This window comes from Pleurodeles waltl, chromosome 12, assembly GCF_031143425.1.
Source record: "Pleurodeles waltl isolate 20211129_DDA chromosome 12, aPleWal1.hap1.20221129, whole genome shotgun sequence".
NCBI lineage: Eukaryota > Metazoa > Chordata > Amphibia > Caudata > Salamandridae > Pleurodeles > Pleurodeles waltl.
In genome coordinates, this window is record NC_090451.1 from 41,830,273 (window position 1) to 41,848,824 (window position 18,552).

Sequence of the window (18,552 nt, forward strand, 5' to 3'; positions counted from 1 at the left end):
CCATCGAAATGACTACAAACTTTCCCACAGACGTGCAGTTGTAATGATATAGATAGCGTACAAAGGATCATGTGTGGAAATCAGGTTTCGGCAAATATTTGTCATTTACACACCACCGAGTAAAGTATTCAGATTTGTTTAAGATCCTACTTAAATCTTTGTTTCCTTCTTACTTCAGAATTTTTAAAAAGGGGTTTCCTAACGACTATATTTTGAAATACTTGTTCAGTTCATTTACAAGGTGATTAAAGTTTGTATGCCCAGTACTATTTTCAAACGGTTCACTTAAATTCTCAAACTGTGCAGTCTGAAAAAGAAAAGTAAACACATATCTCCAGGATAAAATAAGTAGCAATTTGTATGAAGACAAAGGCTGACATTTGACCTAATTATTTTAACGCATAGCAAATGTGACAAGATAAAAAATAAAAACAAGATTAAAAGGGATCTTTATTTCTTTTTCACTTTCTGAATGAACAAACACCTTTTCTTAGACAACTCTAACTCTTTTACTAGACCAGGCCAGTAGGCCCTAACAATTGCTTTCCCCGATAAAATGTGACTTGCCATAAGGAGTGGGTGAGTAGACTTTTCGAGGTCTGTTCATTTTCAAAAACTTCAAATCTGTAGAATCAAGAGCTTCAAACTAAAATTCTGTTGAGACTTTAGGACTAGTGGGATGTCCCAGGGGGAGAAAAGTATGCACCAAAGATTTAGAAATTGAAAAATCCTTTTAAAACCTAGTAACAAGATTGCTTCCTGATGAGCCTTTCATGTTGAAATTGCTAAATTCATCAGAAATCCTTCATACAGAATTTGAAGGATAGAAGACAAATTGCAGTGAAGCAGTGACAAAGACCTAGAGGAGCATCTACTTTGAAAAACCCCTCAGTGCCTAAAGTGATACCTCCGAATGGCTTTGGGTAGGTGTTTGGAGATGTCTGTTCTGCAGACAATTCCTCTCGATTTCAAGAACACCAGAGGTACGCACTCAGTGGCATAACTAAAGCCCCCGCAACCTCTGCTTTGTGGCGGGCCTCCGAGTTCCAGGCACTGTGCATGGACCTCTGGCCTGAGGGCTCCTGCATGGGTCTAGAGTGCGGGGGCGGTTACTGAGTTTAAAAATAACTTATGGGTTTAGAAGGGTAAACTTTTTTGTGCATCCAGCGGTTTTCAGGCAACAATAAAAATGTAAACTCTGGTGATTAATGTTATTGCTGGTGAGACATCCAAATTTTGTCTAGTGGCAGCTTTTAATCACCAAGTAGCAGAGATGGATAATGTGCCTGCTGCAAAGAACGTGTACCATGCAGATCACAAACCTATGAGGAGCGCTTCAATAAAGAAAAAGAAATGTGCTGTTTTACTGTGTTTATATCGCCTTAATCATGGCTTCTGTATTTTAGCTTCCTCAGTTAAGATCATTATGTTATAAATGTTGGTTGAGGCTGGGCATACCAGAGCCCTGGTGGGAGTTTCATCACCCACCCCTTCCATAAGAAGGAGCATTTGTAAGAACCTTTAAATTACAGGTTAATTTCTCTTCTGAACACTGAAGCAAAATGGATATGCAGGAGTCCTGTTGTCTGGTCTTGAATCATGGGCAAATGGAAAAAAATAATCCTGATACAGGCCTTGAAAAATCATAAAAACGTTACTAGACCTGCAGGTCGAGTAACTTAAATAATCTACTCAACCTAACTGTAATGTACTTGACCAGTAAACGCATCTCAAATTGTGTGATCCTAGGCAAATAGTTTACAGAGTCGCCTTTTTCTTCATTCTCACATATGATTGCACCTTCAAATATGTGAGCTAAGCATTTCTGCAGAACAAGAAAATCTCTCTTGTTTAAGTAAACTAAAGTTTGCTGGATGTATCACAAGAATCTAGCCCACATATACAGCGGACACATGACCCATGACTTTTTTTAGTTTACTAACAACATTGCCATCAGGGCAGGAGTGTTCCTCAGTTTGTTGGCATTTGCTGCCCTTTATGTTGCTCCTGGGCATACCTAATGGACATTCACCTCCCTCCCGTTAACCAGTGTTGGACCTGGCTCTTTTTGCAGGGTCCTCCCCAAACTTTTTGCCTTCCTCCTCCTGATTTTCTGACCTCTTTTTGTTGGCTCTAGGACTATGGGCACTTTATCACTGCTGATCAGTGCTAAAGTGCATGGGCTCTCCCTTCTAAATTTGGTATGATTGGCTTACGCCTGATTGGCACATTTAATTTACCCTCAAGTCCCTTATATAGTTGTATTCCCTGTACACAGGGTCTGTAATTTAAATACTACTACTGGGCCTGCATCGCAGCTTTCGTCACCACAGAAATAGCCTTTCAAACCTGACTCAGGCCTGCCACTGCAGGGCCTGTGTGCGCAGTTTACTGTCACAGTGGCTTGGCATCTAAATTTACTTGCAAGACCTGGAACTGCACTTTTACTACATATTGGTCACCCCTAAGGTAGACCCAAGGTAACCCTATGGGCAGGGTGCTGTGTAGGTAAGAGGTAGGACATATGCCTTATTGTGTGGCCTGTCCTAGCAGTGACAAACAGCTATAGCCATATGGGGTATGTTTTCGCCGTCCAAGAGGGCTGTGGGGAGAAAGAGCGTGATGGAGCCTCGTCGGCCATGTTTCGCACAGCCCAGCCCAGGAACGAACTGCCTGGTACCCCTGGGGCACAAGCAGGCTCTTTCTTGGGTGGAGTGACTGTTGTGACCCGGGCCAAGAGGAGCTGGCTCAAGGTCGAGATGCCAAGAGGCTTCCCTGGGTTGGGCCATCTCCAAAGGAAGAAGGCAGCAGTCTTGGAGGCCCTAGAGGGCCCAGGTCGCACTGTTGTAAAAGGCGGTGGTTTGTGAAAGACTGCAGCCACACCACACAGACGAGGGCGGCTGTCGTGTGGGTTCTTCTTTTGCCTCTATGGGAGAGCTGGCAGAAGCTGCCTCTCCCAGAGCCGCTGCGCCGCAACTTCATGGGCAGTGGCCTCCTTTTGGATCCCTGCATGGGTAAGCCCAAGGAGGGCTCCCCCATCATTCCCTTGCTGGGGACACCCCACCCCTGCTGGGGGTATTCTTTGTGAGTGCAGCTCTATGAGAGGAGCGAAGATCACTGCATCTATTGTAAAAAGATCAAGAGCTCCTATGTTGACGTGATGAGTTTTGCTCTCACCATATGCTTGCTACAGTTCGAACAGACATGCTACAGCATTTGTGTAGAAGGTGTTTATGGTGACTCCTGTTGATGCTGCACCGTCACTGCAGGACTGCTGTCCTCATTGTTTCTGCATTATTCTTTTTATGACCTGATTATGTTCATGTTTGGGCGGGGGGCATCCATATTTTCATGGTCTACTCTGTATTCTATGCAGTGGTAGGGTGTGTTATGACATATTCAAGACGGAAATATTTTCCCTTGTGTTGCATTTATGATGGTGATGGTCTGACAAGTGCCCGTTTGGCACAATTTTACTGACTCATGTTGTGTTGGTCTATGTTTTTTATGCACTATAGTTGCTCCTCATTTATGAGGCTGTGCACATAATTGTCTCTGCCTCTGTCACTTCTAGAGTCTGTATTTGGCATTCTTCCTAGTTTCCTTTATCAGTGCATAACACCTTTGTGACCATAGCAGTTTACTAATTGTAAAATAGATCCTCTGGAGGATGGGCTTTTTTCACTTCTGGGAGGACTCTATAATGTAATTTACTGATGGTTTAACAGCCTTTAGAGGTTTGAATTCGACCATACCCCTTGGGGTAGCATTTTCCCTTGGCCTGCTATGGAACACTTAGAACTTAACCCCATAAAGAATTCAAATCCTCAAATCCGCCGGTACTCAGATCACCAACATAGACTTGGGCTTTCCTAAAATGTGACACAGGTTTGTATGCAATACCTGCTAAACTAGCCTTCTTGTTTTCTCTTGCACACTTTTTTGGATGTAGAGCGCTGCTATAAAAACTTTGGAGCGCACATTGGGCATTACGCATGGCAGTAAATCGCTACACTTAGATTGACACTGCATCCACAACCGTTCCACTTCCATGCACTGGAAAATTAACTCCTACTTGGTCGCCTTCTTAAAGAGTGGTCGAAGGCTTTGGCAAAAGGCACAGAAATATAAATATAACAGTATGGTATCTCAGACAACTTTCAGTCATGGAGGCTTAGCAGTAGTCAGTATACTGGCTTTAGCTATGCTGATCTACAAACAGCTATGAAGACAAGTTATATGCCTTCTTCATAAACTACAATATTTAATGCTTTAGTTGCATAGCACGTTCCCAGGACCTGGGTATATTTGTTATATTCAAGGATCAGGACACATACTGTAGAATTGGACCAGTCCCTAAAGCCAGGTGTGTTCATTTCCACCAAAGGAAGCTCAGAAGCACATTGGAATTCTGCAAAATGGTACAACACTGTTTAGTTGTCTCAAAATAAAGTTGGATCCCACAGGGTCAGTGAGGCTCTTAAAAAAACACAGTAAAGGTAATGATTTGGTGGTGAATCTGTCAAAGATATTGTAATGTTTAGAGATGCTGGGGATGGTGGCAGGGAGAGGGGAGAAATATATCAGTGCTGAATGGTTTCTCTATCAACAGAGGATTTTGAGGATGCCTTGCTGTTATTGTTCAGGGATCTAGTAAGGTACAGTGGGGTAGATCGAGTGTGTCAAAACCAAAATTGTTGTCTAAAAAGGTGTTTTGCTTTTCACTAATGACTGAGCTGACAAACATCTCTGGAATGCACCTCTTAGTTCAAAGAAGACATTTATTATTTCACCACAAGGTTCCTAAAAGGATATTAGCATGTTGAAGGCACACGTTCAAAAATAGTCACAGCAATGAAAGGAAAACATACCAAAATGATTCTCCACTGAAATGTACACAGCAGATATATGTATTTATATTATAATGGAAAGCAAATAATGAAGTAAAAAGGTGTCACTGTAGGGTCTGACAAGTTCTTCATCTTTCTCATGCCAGCAAGACAATGACTCAGTTCGACAGAGAAAGAGATCTCCACCCTCACTGGAAAGATACCAGGCATCCGGCGTCCAGAATCCTGATTGAGGCCACTCGCACTCTCACTGTCGCACTGGGTCTTTTTATATCTTAAAAAACAAAACAAAAGGAGCTTTCTGGAAAAAAACCCATTCATTTTGCAATTCAAACATGATGGCTCGTTCAGGTCAAGGTTGAAAGAAACAGGTTGGAACTGGCCAGTTTCCCAAGGTGTCTCTCCCAAGCTTAAGCCGTTCCATGCTGTAACATAAATATCAGTCTAGTACTTCCTTATCGTGCTGACTGACTAATTCCCCCATATTATGTACTAGCTCTTCAGTGATAATATGTCCTAGCTCTTCGGTGAGAAAGAGCACGAAAACAAGACCGAATGCACAGTTTACAACGTGGAAAATCACTGTCCGCCTTTAACATGGCAGGTCTAATGCTACGATAAAGTCAATAGGCATAATGAATCCAAGGCCAAACTGAATACAAAATAAATGTAGCCTGTAACCGGTGAACACTTGACAGCTAAGCCAGGTGCAAAGTGGTGCAACACAGTCAGTGGTCAAAAACACATATTTCTCTACAAACGGTAATCTGTGAGATTTCAAGCAGTAAAAAAAACATCTGCACTCTTAACACAGTACAGTAACAACCCACACTTAAAGGGTTTTGGGGTTTAGCATATATGTTTCCTATTGCCTTTGTTGTAACTTTTATACAAACAGATCAGAACTATGGCATCTGGCGTAGCTTTTCCCAATTAACCAATCGGGTTAGTAGCATTTATTAATAACGCTTCATTGCAGGAAGAAACTAAACACATACATTTTTAGAGGCTCATATGAATGTCCAGTTCAACTTTGATATCATAAGAAAACATAAACGCTTTTGTGGGTATCATCTTATACATTGTTTGTAATCCCCATCCTCTTTTTGTCCTTCTTATGTATACGATAAAGATTTCAGGACTTAGGTAGTAAAATCTCACAGTGTGAAATTTAGATCCATAAGTTAAAATAAGAAAACAATTCAGGAAGATCAGACCGATACATTCCTAGAACAAAATTAAATACTGGTGCAGTGAAACTAATAAGGCCCTTAACAACGTTTGCCACTAAGTCTTAATAATGCAGTATCTAACTTGGACTGTTTCAGTCCATGTTCACGCAAAAGGTTTACAAATAATGAACTATCATACAGCCACCTCTTTTATATGGTGAATACGTAGCTGTTATACGACTGATAACTCGTAATTCACAAAGAAACCTCCCCACCCTTTCTCATACTTGGGTATCTGATTGTTCAGTTGATGTATTATTTTTCATAGGAGGCCATATGAAACATTTCTCACATACATGTCTCTACTGATGGGCAGTTTTTCGATTCTCCATAGCTGTAGCATACATATCTTGGCCACAGCCATCGCCATACGGACCCGTCCCCCAAATTGCAGTGTAATCTCTGGGTGTGCAGAGGTGTCATGGAATATTGAAGTCGAACCACTTAGTTCTCCAGAGATAACTACGACCTTCTTCACTTTCTGCCAAATGTCCACCCAATATTTTCTCAGCCTTCGACAATCCCAGACTATGGTGGTCATTACGTTTTTGGTGGGATGCCACGCCGCCTACCATACCGGCGGTCAATGAAAGATCACCAGTGTTGGCGGCCGGCATCCTGCCAAATAATGATACATGGAGCCTCACCACCATTGATGGCAGTGAGGGCAGTCATGCGCCATTCTGGCGGTCGGTGGCGGGGTTGGATGCTGTTCACCGCCACGTCAGACCATACACCACCATGCCTATAATAAAGCAGTTATAGGCGTGGCGGTGTATGGAGAGGTGGCGATGGTGGCAGAGCAGCATCCAGGGTGCCTGTTCCCTCCCGGAGCAGCACGACAGGAGAGGTAAGTGCTGTCGAAGGGGGTGTGTGAGTACATGGGGGTGTGCGTGAGTGTATGTGGGGGGTGTCAGTGTATGCATGCGTGCATGTAAGTGACTGGGTGCATGTGGATGTCGGGGTTGGAGTTTGGGAGGACCTGTATGTTGGGGATGGTGAGGGTTGGGGGGACCTACATGGGGTTTTAGGGCTGGAGGGTTGGGGGGGTCAGGTTTCGGGGGGAGGTGGCTGTTCTAGGGGTTTGGGGGGTGGGTAGGGATAGTGGAAAGGGGGGAGGGGTCTGGCGTGTCACATACAGGTGAGAGGAATGATTATTCCTGTCACCCATATGCTTTCCGCCAGGGATTACCTGGCGGGGTAACTCGCCAGGGAATCCCTGGTGGAAATTGGTTCATAATCCCAAAGCATGTCTGGCCTCCACCGCCGGGTCGATGTGTCAAATCTGGCCTAGCGGTGGATGATAGTGAACTGCCTGCTTTGCAGCTAGTTCACTACTGTGTTCAGAATATGGCGGTCTGGACCACAATGCCATTGGCGGTAATGACCGCTGGCGTGGCAGTCCAGACCACCATGTTCATAATGACCACTTATATGCCTGAATTAGAGTTTGGTGGTTGGGGTTACTCTGTCACAAATGTGATGGATATCCCGTCCGCTGCATTACAATTACATTATATCCTGTGGACATCGTAACATGGCGGGCGGGATATCTGTCACGTTTGTGATGGAGTAAGCGGTCTGCCAAAATCTAAATTAGGTCCTATGTGTATTATGTCACAAGTTGTTTGATCACGGTCATTGAGGGATTACCCTTGCGACCTTTAGTCGTAACAGTGTCCAGTGCCACTGATATATGATTTTGTAGTACCCTGATTTTAGCCTTGCTAATCACAAGATTTACCATGTGTCTTTAAGCTTTCTAGCCTGTCCTCCTCATCTGTATATGCTACTTGCAGTCTTTGTGACCACTACTTCTTTAGCTGGGACGTTAATGGATTTGAGCATGCCCCCTTGTAAATAGCTGTTAGAGTCCTGAGCCCACACACCTGTTTGTTTCCCTTTTCTGCAGATATGTCAGTATTTTTGACAATATGTTTTGCTGAGTATGTCGAAGACGGCGAAAATATTGGGCAGACATCCCCAGACTCCTGAAAGAGGTTTTTTTGTGCTCCCATAAGATCTGGTGACAGCTGACCTAAAACTGGGGTATAACCTGAAAGGTGGGTGTTGTGTATAAAGGGCGAAGGTATGTGTCTCAATCAATCATAGCATTTGTAAAGGGCAGCACTATCACCCAATATGGTTTCTGGGTGCTGAGGGTGCTGTGTCTGTCGTACAGCCACATCTTGAGTCTCCTTCTAAAGTCTGCCAGGGAGGGAGCTGTTCGGAGCTGGAGGCATAGACTGTTCCAGGACTTGGCTGTTGTGTAGAAGAAGAAGCGGCCTCTGCTGCATCTGCGATGAGTGCAGGGTGTGTGCAAGGTTTAGCGAGGTCGAGGGTAGTTGTCTTGCTGGGACGTAGAAACTCAGCCTGTGGTTTCTGTATGACGGCCTTAGGTTGTGCAGAGCCTTGCATGCGAGTTGACAATTTTGAATTGGCATCTCTTCTGGACGGAAAGCCAGTGGAGGTTCCTGAAGTGTGGGGTGATGCTTGGGGAGGTTGATAATGAGTTTGGCTGTGGTGTTCTGTAGGGTCAGTAGTCTTTTAAGTAGCTGGAAAGACACTCCTGCAATATGCATTTCACAGGAGCAGATGGTAAATTCATAGACCTGGTCATGGTGCATTTGATAAATTACTTGATATATGCCATCAGGTTATTATGTATTCTATGACTTGGACTGTTGTGGTTAAATGTTTTTAATTTTTTTCTTGAAGGACCTGCCATTTTATTTGCCTTTTTTTCTTTTAACTCTCTTAGATGTTAGCAGATGTTTATGTTGTAATGATTTCAAAAATATAAATCCTTTCTAATTGAAACAAGATGAAATCTGCAGGAAACGGGGCTTCTTTGCAGAAGCCCCTCCACCCCTTTTTGCCCCGTCTTTGAACTACTAGGCAGTGATTTTTGGCTATGATAGTGCACTGAGGCCTTATAAAAAGCCTTCAGTGTTAGTGCCTTTTCCTTAAAAGTAAAGTATGTCTAATTGTGTACAATTGGAATAGGACTTCAGCACCCCTGTAAGTCCTTAGTAAATGGTACCCCTGGTACCTAGGGCAAGGGTACTAAAGAGGGTCCCTAAGGACTGTAGCAGATTTCTTTCCACCCTAAGGGACCCGCACACAAATTGTATTCCGCCTGCCTTCACAGACTGCGTGTCAGGGTGCTGACCCTGAATAAAACACAACATGGCACACACATTGTGTGCCATGCCAAAGTCACTGCATGTATTATGTTAGTCACCCCTTGTAGGAGGCTGACCCTCTATGTAGTGTGCAAAATTAGGCACACTGTGCAGGGAGTCCAGGCAACCACACATTGGTTTCCAGAGGCAAAAATCAGATCACCTACTGCTCCAATTTTTGAGGTAGCCTGGTCGAGCAGTTAGGGTAATCCAGGAGGAGTGCTAAGCATTTGTTATGCTCACAGTATCAATCATGCACCACATACACTCAAGGAATACCTCAAGACCAATTTTGTAAAAATACTTCAGATTTTTATATACTTTTAAAGACCAAAGTGGTTAAGATACTTTACGTACTTTTTGAGTTATGATTTTTTAAAGAAGCTAGTCTTTCTGTGTGTAGTTACACATTATAGGAATCAATAGGCAGTCACTTAAAAAATGCATTAAAAATCATACAGTTGGATTACCACTTTTCTTTTGCAGGATGGTCGAAGCAGTCAGTGGGCACACTGTGCCAGCTGGCGAGCCTTGGGCGGCTCCAGGTTCTGGCTGGAGCAAAGTTGAAAAGTCTTTTGGCACAGGACCACTTGGAGGGGCCACCTGGAATGGAGATGGTTTGCCAACATAAAGGTGGTTCCTCGGGGTCTCCTTGGGCTGTCGAGGCTGCAAGGGGTTAGGGACCCTTGGAGCACAGCTGGTTCCTCGTTGCAAGGCACAGGGCGAGTTGATGATAAAGGAGCAGTGCGCAGTGGAGCCCTTTGGAGCTAGAGGTGAATCTCGTTCAGGGCTGCTTACAGGACAGCACGCAGGCATTCTGGAGGGTGGTCCAGAGTGTTCCTGGAGTCCCTCGACTGGGACTTCCTCCTGATCCTTTTTCAGCTCCGAGGGAGCTGGTTTTCTGGTTGTCCGATGTCCGCTAACCAGTAACCAGGGTATTGATGCAACTCAGCCACTGGAGGGGGCAGTGCCACCAAACTTGGGACACTTGTAGGTCCCATCTGGGCTGTCGTTGGTGTGTCTTCGGGTCTGGGTGCGACTTCCGGTTGCGGAGATATCGTCCGGTCAGTGAAGTGATCCTCACTGGCTTGTTGGTTCTTGCTTGGTTGTTGACTGGTGCTTCCACTCAGAAGGGAGATTGGGCCGATTTGAGAAGCCTGGAAGTCCCCTGGGTTTCTTGGGGTCAGTCCAGTGTCCAGCTCCTCCTCAGCAGTGATTTTCGGATCCTGGGTGCAGCATGCAGGGTTTGGTGCCCTTTCTTGTGCAGCAGGTCCACACTTCTCTTGCTTTGGATTTTCTTGGTGCTGGTCTTATTTGTCCTTTTGAATCTGATTTCTTGGTCTAGGGATTCCCACTAAATATTGAATTTAGTGGGCGTTTTAGGGGAACCTGGTAGTGTCCAGTGGGACGCTTACCTATGGATGGGTCTACCCACCTCAGTGACCACTTCTTGTGGGATCACTCGCTTCCCTAAACCTGATTAGTTATTGTCCTTCCATCCAAGATGGAGGAAAATCAAATAGAGGGTCCACTTAGCAGGCAACACCTTAGGGGTGGTGCATGCCAGGTGAGGCCACTCCCCATAATCTTTGTGTGGGTTCCCACCTTTACTCCCTCCAGAAGTGGCGGTTTACAAAGGGGGAGGCCATCTGCTGCTAGCAGCATGTCTGGGGGCCGAGTTTCAAGGGCGGTAGCCCTTTGAAGCTCACTGCCAGGGCAGTGCACATACCTGAGGGAGGGGGTGTTAGCTCCTCCACCCAGGGAGGGCATTGTTTTACAAACCAGAGGGACAGGGCTTTCTCGCAAGGTGTCTATATTGACTGTCTGGAGGTGGCAGGCTGGCTGGAACCAGTCATCAACCATGCCAGGTTAGTTAGCTTTTGCAGGGGCACCTCTAAGGTGACCCCTAGTTACCTTTCCTTATAAATCCAATACTGGTACCAGTTTGGTATCAAGCAACTCAGAATGATAAATCCAAACAACCCACGGTTCAGAGTTGCCATTATGTAGCTGGGAAACTCATGTTGACCAGTGTCCAGCATATATATTAAAATGGCTGCTCTGTTCACTCACTATGTCCCAGGTTCGGCAAGGACACAGTGGGGACATATTGCTCATGCAGCTATGACCTCCCATAAAATATGGAGCACCCTGCCTTAGGGCTGTAAGGCTGCTAGGGGGATGTCTTACCCATAGTAAATGTAGTGTATGATGGACAGGGCACACAGGTAGAGTGCCAAGTTGAGTTTGTATTTTAGATTTACACCAGAAAACTCAGCCTGCTATGGTAGTGCTGAGAGCATCTGGATGCATGGCCCTAGAGGGCGGCACAATCAGTGCTGCAGCCCTTGGGGGCTTACCCTTAGTACCCCATGCCCTGGGTACCTAAGTACCTTTTACTAGGGACTTATAGTGGTACCTGAAGGTATATCCAATTATCTTTACAACGTCTTAGGGAAAACACTGGCACTAGGAACCTGTTTAGCAGGATCCCAGTGCACTCCAGTCCAAGTTGCATTCATAAACCCGTCAAAAAGTGTTGTGGGGGGAGAGGGGGCTTAAGTGCCTTGAGGCAGAGTGTATTATAATACATGTGAGGGCATGTCTGCATGGGCAGATATGCCCCTGTGATGTCTAGTTCTTTTACTAGATATTGCAAGTGACCAGGCTGCCACCTTAGAACATATACTGAACACTGGTCATCACAAGGGACCCAGATACATAAGGGCTGCACAGAAAATAATGGTGTTTGGTATTCAACACCTCATTGTAATAAATCCATACTGATGCCAGTATTGGATTTATTATGACATGCACTCAGAGGGCACCCTAGAGGTGCCCCCTGAAAACCTATTAGTCTTCTAGTGTGCTAGCTGACTGGTATCAACTAGCCTGCCAACCCCACAGATGAGTTCTGAACCCCTGGAGGTGAGAGCCCCTGGTCTCTGAGGTCAGAAACAGTACTGACTCTGGCAGGAGGTGTTATCACCTCTGCCAATAGGATGACTAGTAAATATGCATATAAAAGGCTAGGGACTTAAGGGCGTGGCTTCGGGCGTCAAGATGGTGGTCGCACTCTGAGAGTGCTCTGGACCCCTCCGTCATCCGCCCATAGCCAACGCGGTCCGATTGAGCAGAAAGACGCCGATTCGGGCTCCCATGTGACCCTGGGTCTCATAGGGAGTCGTATACGGCAAACGAACGAGGATCCTGCATCCCACGCTCGCGCGGAGATCCGGCCGATCTCGGGAAGGGAAAAGAAGATGGCGGGCGCGACACGACGCACCCGACTGGGATGAGATCGGGCCGATCGCACTGCTGATGGCGAACGCGGCGGATTGAGGGAACGGCGAGAGCCCCTGGGGAGCCTGGACCGGGCCCGACGATGGATCCCTGTGGCCTGAAGGCCGATGAAACCCTGGCCGAGAGGGAGAGTGCCGGGTGAGCGGCCCTGCCCCGCGGGTACAGGCCGGGAGGCCGAGACCCCCCCATTTGTCCAGCCGTGCCCACGAGACGGAGGTGAAGCGGCCGGGCGGGGACAGGAAGCTTGCCGCCGCGGCTGATGCCCTTCCCCCGCGGATACCTGTAGCCGGTAGGCCAGTGAAACCCCGGCCGAGGGGGAGAGCACCGGGTGAGTGGCCCTGCCCTGTGCGCTGTCCCGCGGGAACGGGCCGAGGGGCCGAGACCCCCCATTTGTCCTGCCAGGCCCGCAAAACGGAGGTGAAGCGGCCAGGCGAAGACGAGAAGACCGTCACCGCGGCTGATGCCCTTCCCCCCGGCTGGGAGTCGGGCGGGGACCCCCGGGAAGACAAAGACACACCTCAAAGGCCCAAGAGAGAAGGAGGAAAGGGGGGGGGGGTCGGTGATCTGTGATACCCCCCTCTCCTGTCTCTGTCACAGCGAAGGGGACACGCGGTGGCCCACCTCTGGCTCCCCTTCAGACCTTCACCCAGAGGGGGCTCGCCAAGGCCCATAGCAAGAGATAGGAGCAGACCAAGATCCGAGAAGTGGAGGAACACGTCCCAGAACAGCCTGAAATTTAAGGCCTTGAACAATAGAAAATTGACCCTTGTCGAAACAGATCTGGAAACCAGAGGCCAACGTGTGGCGAGACGGGACCTTCCACTGAAATACTAGATCCTGGATATGGGGGGACTTGGGCCCTGATCTATGGCGAGTCCCTCCCATCTGAGCAGAGGGAACGAGGAGGGGAGCACCGGACGAGAGCCAATGACCCGGCCCTCCAAAGGTGCCAGTAAGAGACACTTCCACAGAGCCCAAGGGAGAGTAAAAGAAACTAGGGGACGCCATTGAGGCAGTGGCATCCTACCGTCCCTGCGCGGAGCAACGCGGTAAAACATTCCCTGGTCCAAGATACTTGAAGGCAAACTGAAATCTTGGGCTTGAAAACATAGTACGGAGAGTGCGATACACTCGACCCTCACCCCAGGCGCCACGATGGGAAAGGACAAGGCGAACAAACAACCTCCACCCTCCCAGCAAAAAATCGATCAGTTCACGACGACGACGGGCCAACGAAGAAGGGGGAGACACAGCTAGCGGGGGTCCGGCCCCAGACGGAGTGAGCGCCATCCTCCAAGCTATCCAATCATCGCAGACGGCCGTGGAAACCAAAATCGGAGAAGTGCGTGTGGATATGGGCCTCATCAGACAAGACCTTAGAAATGCAGTAAACCGAATCATGGAGGTGGAATCCCGAGTTTCTCAGAATGAAAACGATTTGTCTGACCTCAAAACCAAAGTGGCTCAGCTGCAGACTCGAACCAGCGAGCTTCACCGTCGTGCAGAAGATGCTGAAAACCGGGCAAGACGCAACAACTCAAAGTTCTCATGGCTGGGAAAGCATACTTCTTCGAATCACCAGAGGAGGCATGGGACTGGCTGACGGAAGAGTGCATCGGGGCCCGAAAAGGTCCCCCAGGATCTACCGGGAAAGCCCCATGTGTCGAACCCTCCTCTTCAGAGGGGCCCCGGAGGAGCCGGCGGCGCACCAGATCCCTGAGAGGTAGGCGGAAAGACCTGAACACTCCTGCAGACAATGAGGCGGCCCAAGACTCGGACCCACAGACTGAGGGTGCTTCTGATGCTCTCCCGGGGCCTCAGACACCGTCCCAGGTGGCAGAGGACGGTCGCCTAAGTCAATCCCCGATGCTCGCCTGACAGGGTATGTGCAACCCCTTCGCTAGACGCGGGGGAGACAGGCCGCACTTGGTGTGCTCGGGCAGGCCCCGGTGGGACTGCCATTGACGACACCGGAGACTTCCTAATGTATGGTGTCGGACGCTCGATTTGTGACCGTTAATTGCAACTGATCCGAAGGAAAGGAGGGGTCCACCACTCCACCCCAATGACAGCTCTATTGGCTGTCGGGTTCCAGTTGGGTATTCAGGCGACAGATGCTTCCGGGGTGGGAGTATGGGGAAGGGGGGATTTTGGGGGGGAGGAAGTTTGATTTAGTTTTAAAGGGCTACGAGTTAGTTAGCCTGGTTTGTAATCTTAAGATTCCACCGAATTGTTTGAAATGGTCGTCCCTAGGCTCACACCCGCACACCAAACCTTGTATAGCACCTGCACATCTCACGCTTGGCCCTCAATGACCCAGGTCCTTTCCTGGAATGTAAACGGCCTATTAGACAAGATCAAGAGGTCAGCCGTATTCCACAGTCTCCGTAGATACTCCCCCTCCGTGGTCCTCCTGCAGGAGACCCACCTCCTTGGCTCCAGATGCCCAATGCTTGCGCGAGGAGGATATGATAGAGTGTATCACGCGGGATTCTCCAGAGGCTCTAGAGGGGTGGCCATCCTACTTCACCGATCTCTACCCATGGTGATCACAGCCACACAGTCCGACCTGCAGGGTAGATTCGTAGTGGTCACGGGGACTCTTCAGGGGCACCCGCTAAATCTTGTATGCGCCTATGCCCCTCCAGCGGGTCTTGACACCTTCCTACTTTCGCTCCACCGAGTGACTTCAGGACTTCCCCAAGGAACCACCCTACTGGGAGGCGACTTCAATGTGGTTCTTGACCCAATTCTTGACGTATCTGGAGAGATCACCACCAGTAGATCTAAGAGGGCTTCAACCCTAAGCAGCTGGGTGGAGAGCCTCGGCTTGTGCTAGGTGTGGCGCACCTGGCACCCCAGAGAGCGCCAATACACACACACATCGGCGGCCCACCAGACGCAATCCAGAATAGACCTTGTGTTTATGCCAGCCCTGGACTTCTTAAACGTTGCGGGGGCGGAGATTCTCCCTCGAGGGGTCTCGGACCATGCGCCAATACGTATCCGACTGGGCGGATTAGACCCCACCAGGCGGCCTATGTGGCGTTTGAACGCTTGGCACCTACAGGATGAAGATTACACGCAGGAGCTCAGGAGTCACCTTAGTCAATACTTTGAATTAAACGTAGGTTCGGTTCGATCCCCAAGAATAATATGGGCCGCTGGTAAGGCCACTCTTAGAGGGCACGCCAAACACACCCTTCGGTCCCGTGAACGAGACCAGAACTCCCAGATCTCTGAAATGGAAGCCAAGGCCCTAAGACTGGAACGCCAGCACGCAAACTTGGCTTCGGCCTCTACCATGAGGCAACTGACTAGAGTGAGAGAGGATATCAAACACATAATGCTGGAGACCGCCAAACACATGTGGAGAGCCTCATCAGCCCGAATTTATGGATGGGGGGGATAAAAACGGGAAGCTGCTGCACTGGCTAGCCACCGCCCCATGGCCAACAGAATTATACCCGAGATCCTAGAGGACTCAGGCTCTCTTGTTAAAACATCTGCAGAAATTGCACATAGCTTCGCCTCCTACTATACTCGTCTATATGCCAAGCACCCGCACCCCGCCATTGAGAGAGAGACCCCACTACTAAACGATATTACCCTTCCTAGGGTGTCCCCAGAGGCGAGAAACAGACTGGAGGAGGCCATTAGCCTCGCAGAGATCAGCAATGCAATATCCAGCCTGGCAACGGGCAAAACCCCAGGCCCAGACGGTTTCCCAGCAGAACTATATAGTAAATACAGCGACATCCTGGGTCCCCACCTACTTAATATGTATGACGAAGCTGAAAACCAAGGCCGTTTCCCCACTGAGATTGACCAAGCGACGATTGTGGTGATCCCCAAAACCCAACCCCCATCACGACACTGCTCTGCGTACCGGCCCATCTCACTCCTAAATGTTGAAATCAAGATACTCTCCTCGATCCTTGCCTCCAGACTGAAGGAGGTAATGCCCACGCTGGTGCACCCTGACCAGTGTGGCTTCATGCCTACCCGTAGTACTAGGCACTGCATCAGGCGGTTGCATCTGGCCTTGGCGCACCACAAAACTAAGTCACACAAGCACTTGGCACTACTTTTACTTGATTTTGAAAAGGCTTTTGACACAGTGGACTGGTCTTACCTCGAACAGGTCCTGCATAAGGACGGGCTCGGACCTAAATTCCGAGGACTAGTGAAACTCCTATACTCTAACCCTACTGTCCGAGTCCGGGTGAACAGAGTAGTCTCCGACCCGTTCCCCATTGGACGTGGCACTCGGCAGGGATGCCCGCTATCCCCTCTACTCTTTGCGCTAGTAATAGAACCCTTGGCGATACTACTGAGAAGCGATCCACTGATTGAGGGCTGGCACTGGCCTCTCGGTTTGGAGGACCGAGTGGCATTGTACGCGGACGATGTTCTCCTATATATGTCTAACCCATCCAAAAGCGGCCCACGCGTCCTGGAGATCCTGAGACTTTTCGCAGAAGCCTCGGGACTGACCCTGAACCCGGCCAAGTCCTTGCTAATTCCCCTACACCGCTCTCGAGACTGTATAGACTGGCAACGAAACATCCCAGTTCGGAGAAACAGCTTTAAATACCTAGGAATACATATTTCACTTCTTCCTGAGTTAGCGTGGGAACTTAATATCACGCCACTAACAAAGAAAGTCAAAGCCGATCTCTTGCGCTGGAAGGCGCTTCCCCTGAATCTACTCGGCAGAATAGCGCTGTACAAGATGATGATCCTCCCCAGGCTCCTATACCTCCTGCAGAACTTTCCACTGCCCATCCCCACGAGATGGTTCAGGGAGATGGACTCCTTAGCGCGCCAATTCATATGGGGCGGCACTCGCGCACGATTGTCGCTTAAAACATGTCAGAGGGACATACACGACGGGGGCTTGGGTTTGTCCAATATCCAATATTACTACCTAGTGATGCACACACTCGTAATTAATGACTGGGTGGGGGTTGGGTGGACAGACCCCGCATATCAACTAGAACTACAGACAATGGGCTACCCACGGATCTTCGGCACCCTATACGGGAATCCGATCCCCCGAGATGTCCCAGACGTGACCAAAGTGGTACTACAGGGATGGCAGACGGCTCAGAAAGTGACGGGGTGGTGGAGTCGTCTTACCCAACAGACCCCGCTATGGCACGGGAGGCAGCTGGTACATGTGGCAGGCCTGGAGGGCTTTCAGAACTGGGACAACATAGGAATCTCTACTTTGGGTGATATCTGGGGAGGGTCACATATGCGATCCTTTCAGGACCTCCAGAAACAATACGCTTTGAACAAGACACAGTTCCACCGGTATCTTCAAGTGCGTCACGCCCTACTAGTCCACATACAAGCAGGGGACATCATACCAGAGCATAGTCCCATGGAAGCCAAGGCTCTGATGGGAAACCTGGGTAGAGGAGGGGTTTCCCAGATATATCGCACCTTAACTACCGTTGCTGCGGACCCCCAAAGAGGACTTCGCCAAAGGTGGGAGGATTGGGTGGGTCCCATGGAGGAGATGGACTGGACAGAAGCTCTGATGGCTTCCCGCTCTCTTACTATGGCCACGCGCCTTCGATTAATACAAACCTACTTTCTTCATACCGCATATCTCACGCCTGACAAACTACACAGAGCGGGCCTCCGCCCCTCGGCGGAATGCCCCCGTTGTGGGAGCCCCACAGCTGACTTCTTCCCCATGGTATGGGTATGCCCGATAATAGCGGCTTATTGGGAAGAGGTTGTGCAGGAGATCTCTGGGGTACTACAAGAAGAGGTGGAGAGGTTGCCGTTGCCCCTCCTTCTGGGGGTTATGGGAGACATTGGGCTGCGAAGAGCAGACCGGACATTCTTAGGGGTGGCATGCCTGGTGGCCAAGAGGGATATATTGGCAGAGTGGAAGCCCAGGAATGTACCGACACTGACTAAATGGAGACGGGGAGTGGACTGGTGTGCGCAACGAGAGAAACTTGT

At 48.7% G+C, this 18,552-nt stretch overlaps 1 protein-coding gene across 4 annotated transcripts in view; it reads left to right on the plus strand.

Moving 5' to 3' along the window:
• The window catches only part of LOC138267441 (SURP and G-patch domain-containing protein 2-like), a 122,311-nt gene that overhangs the window by 1,069 nt on the left and 102,690 nt on the right, over positions 1-18,552 (plus strand). The window lies entirely within an intron of this gene.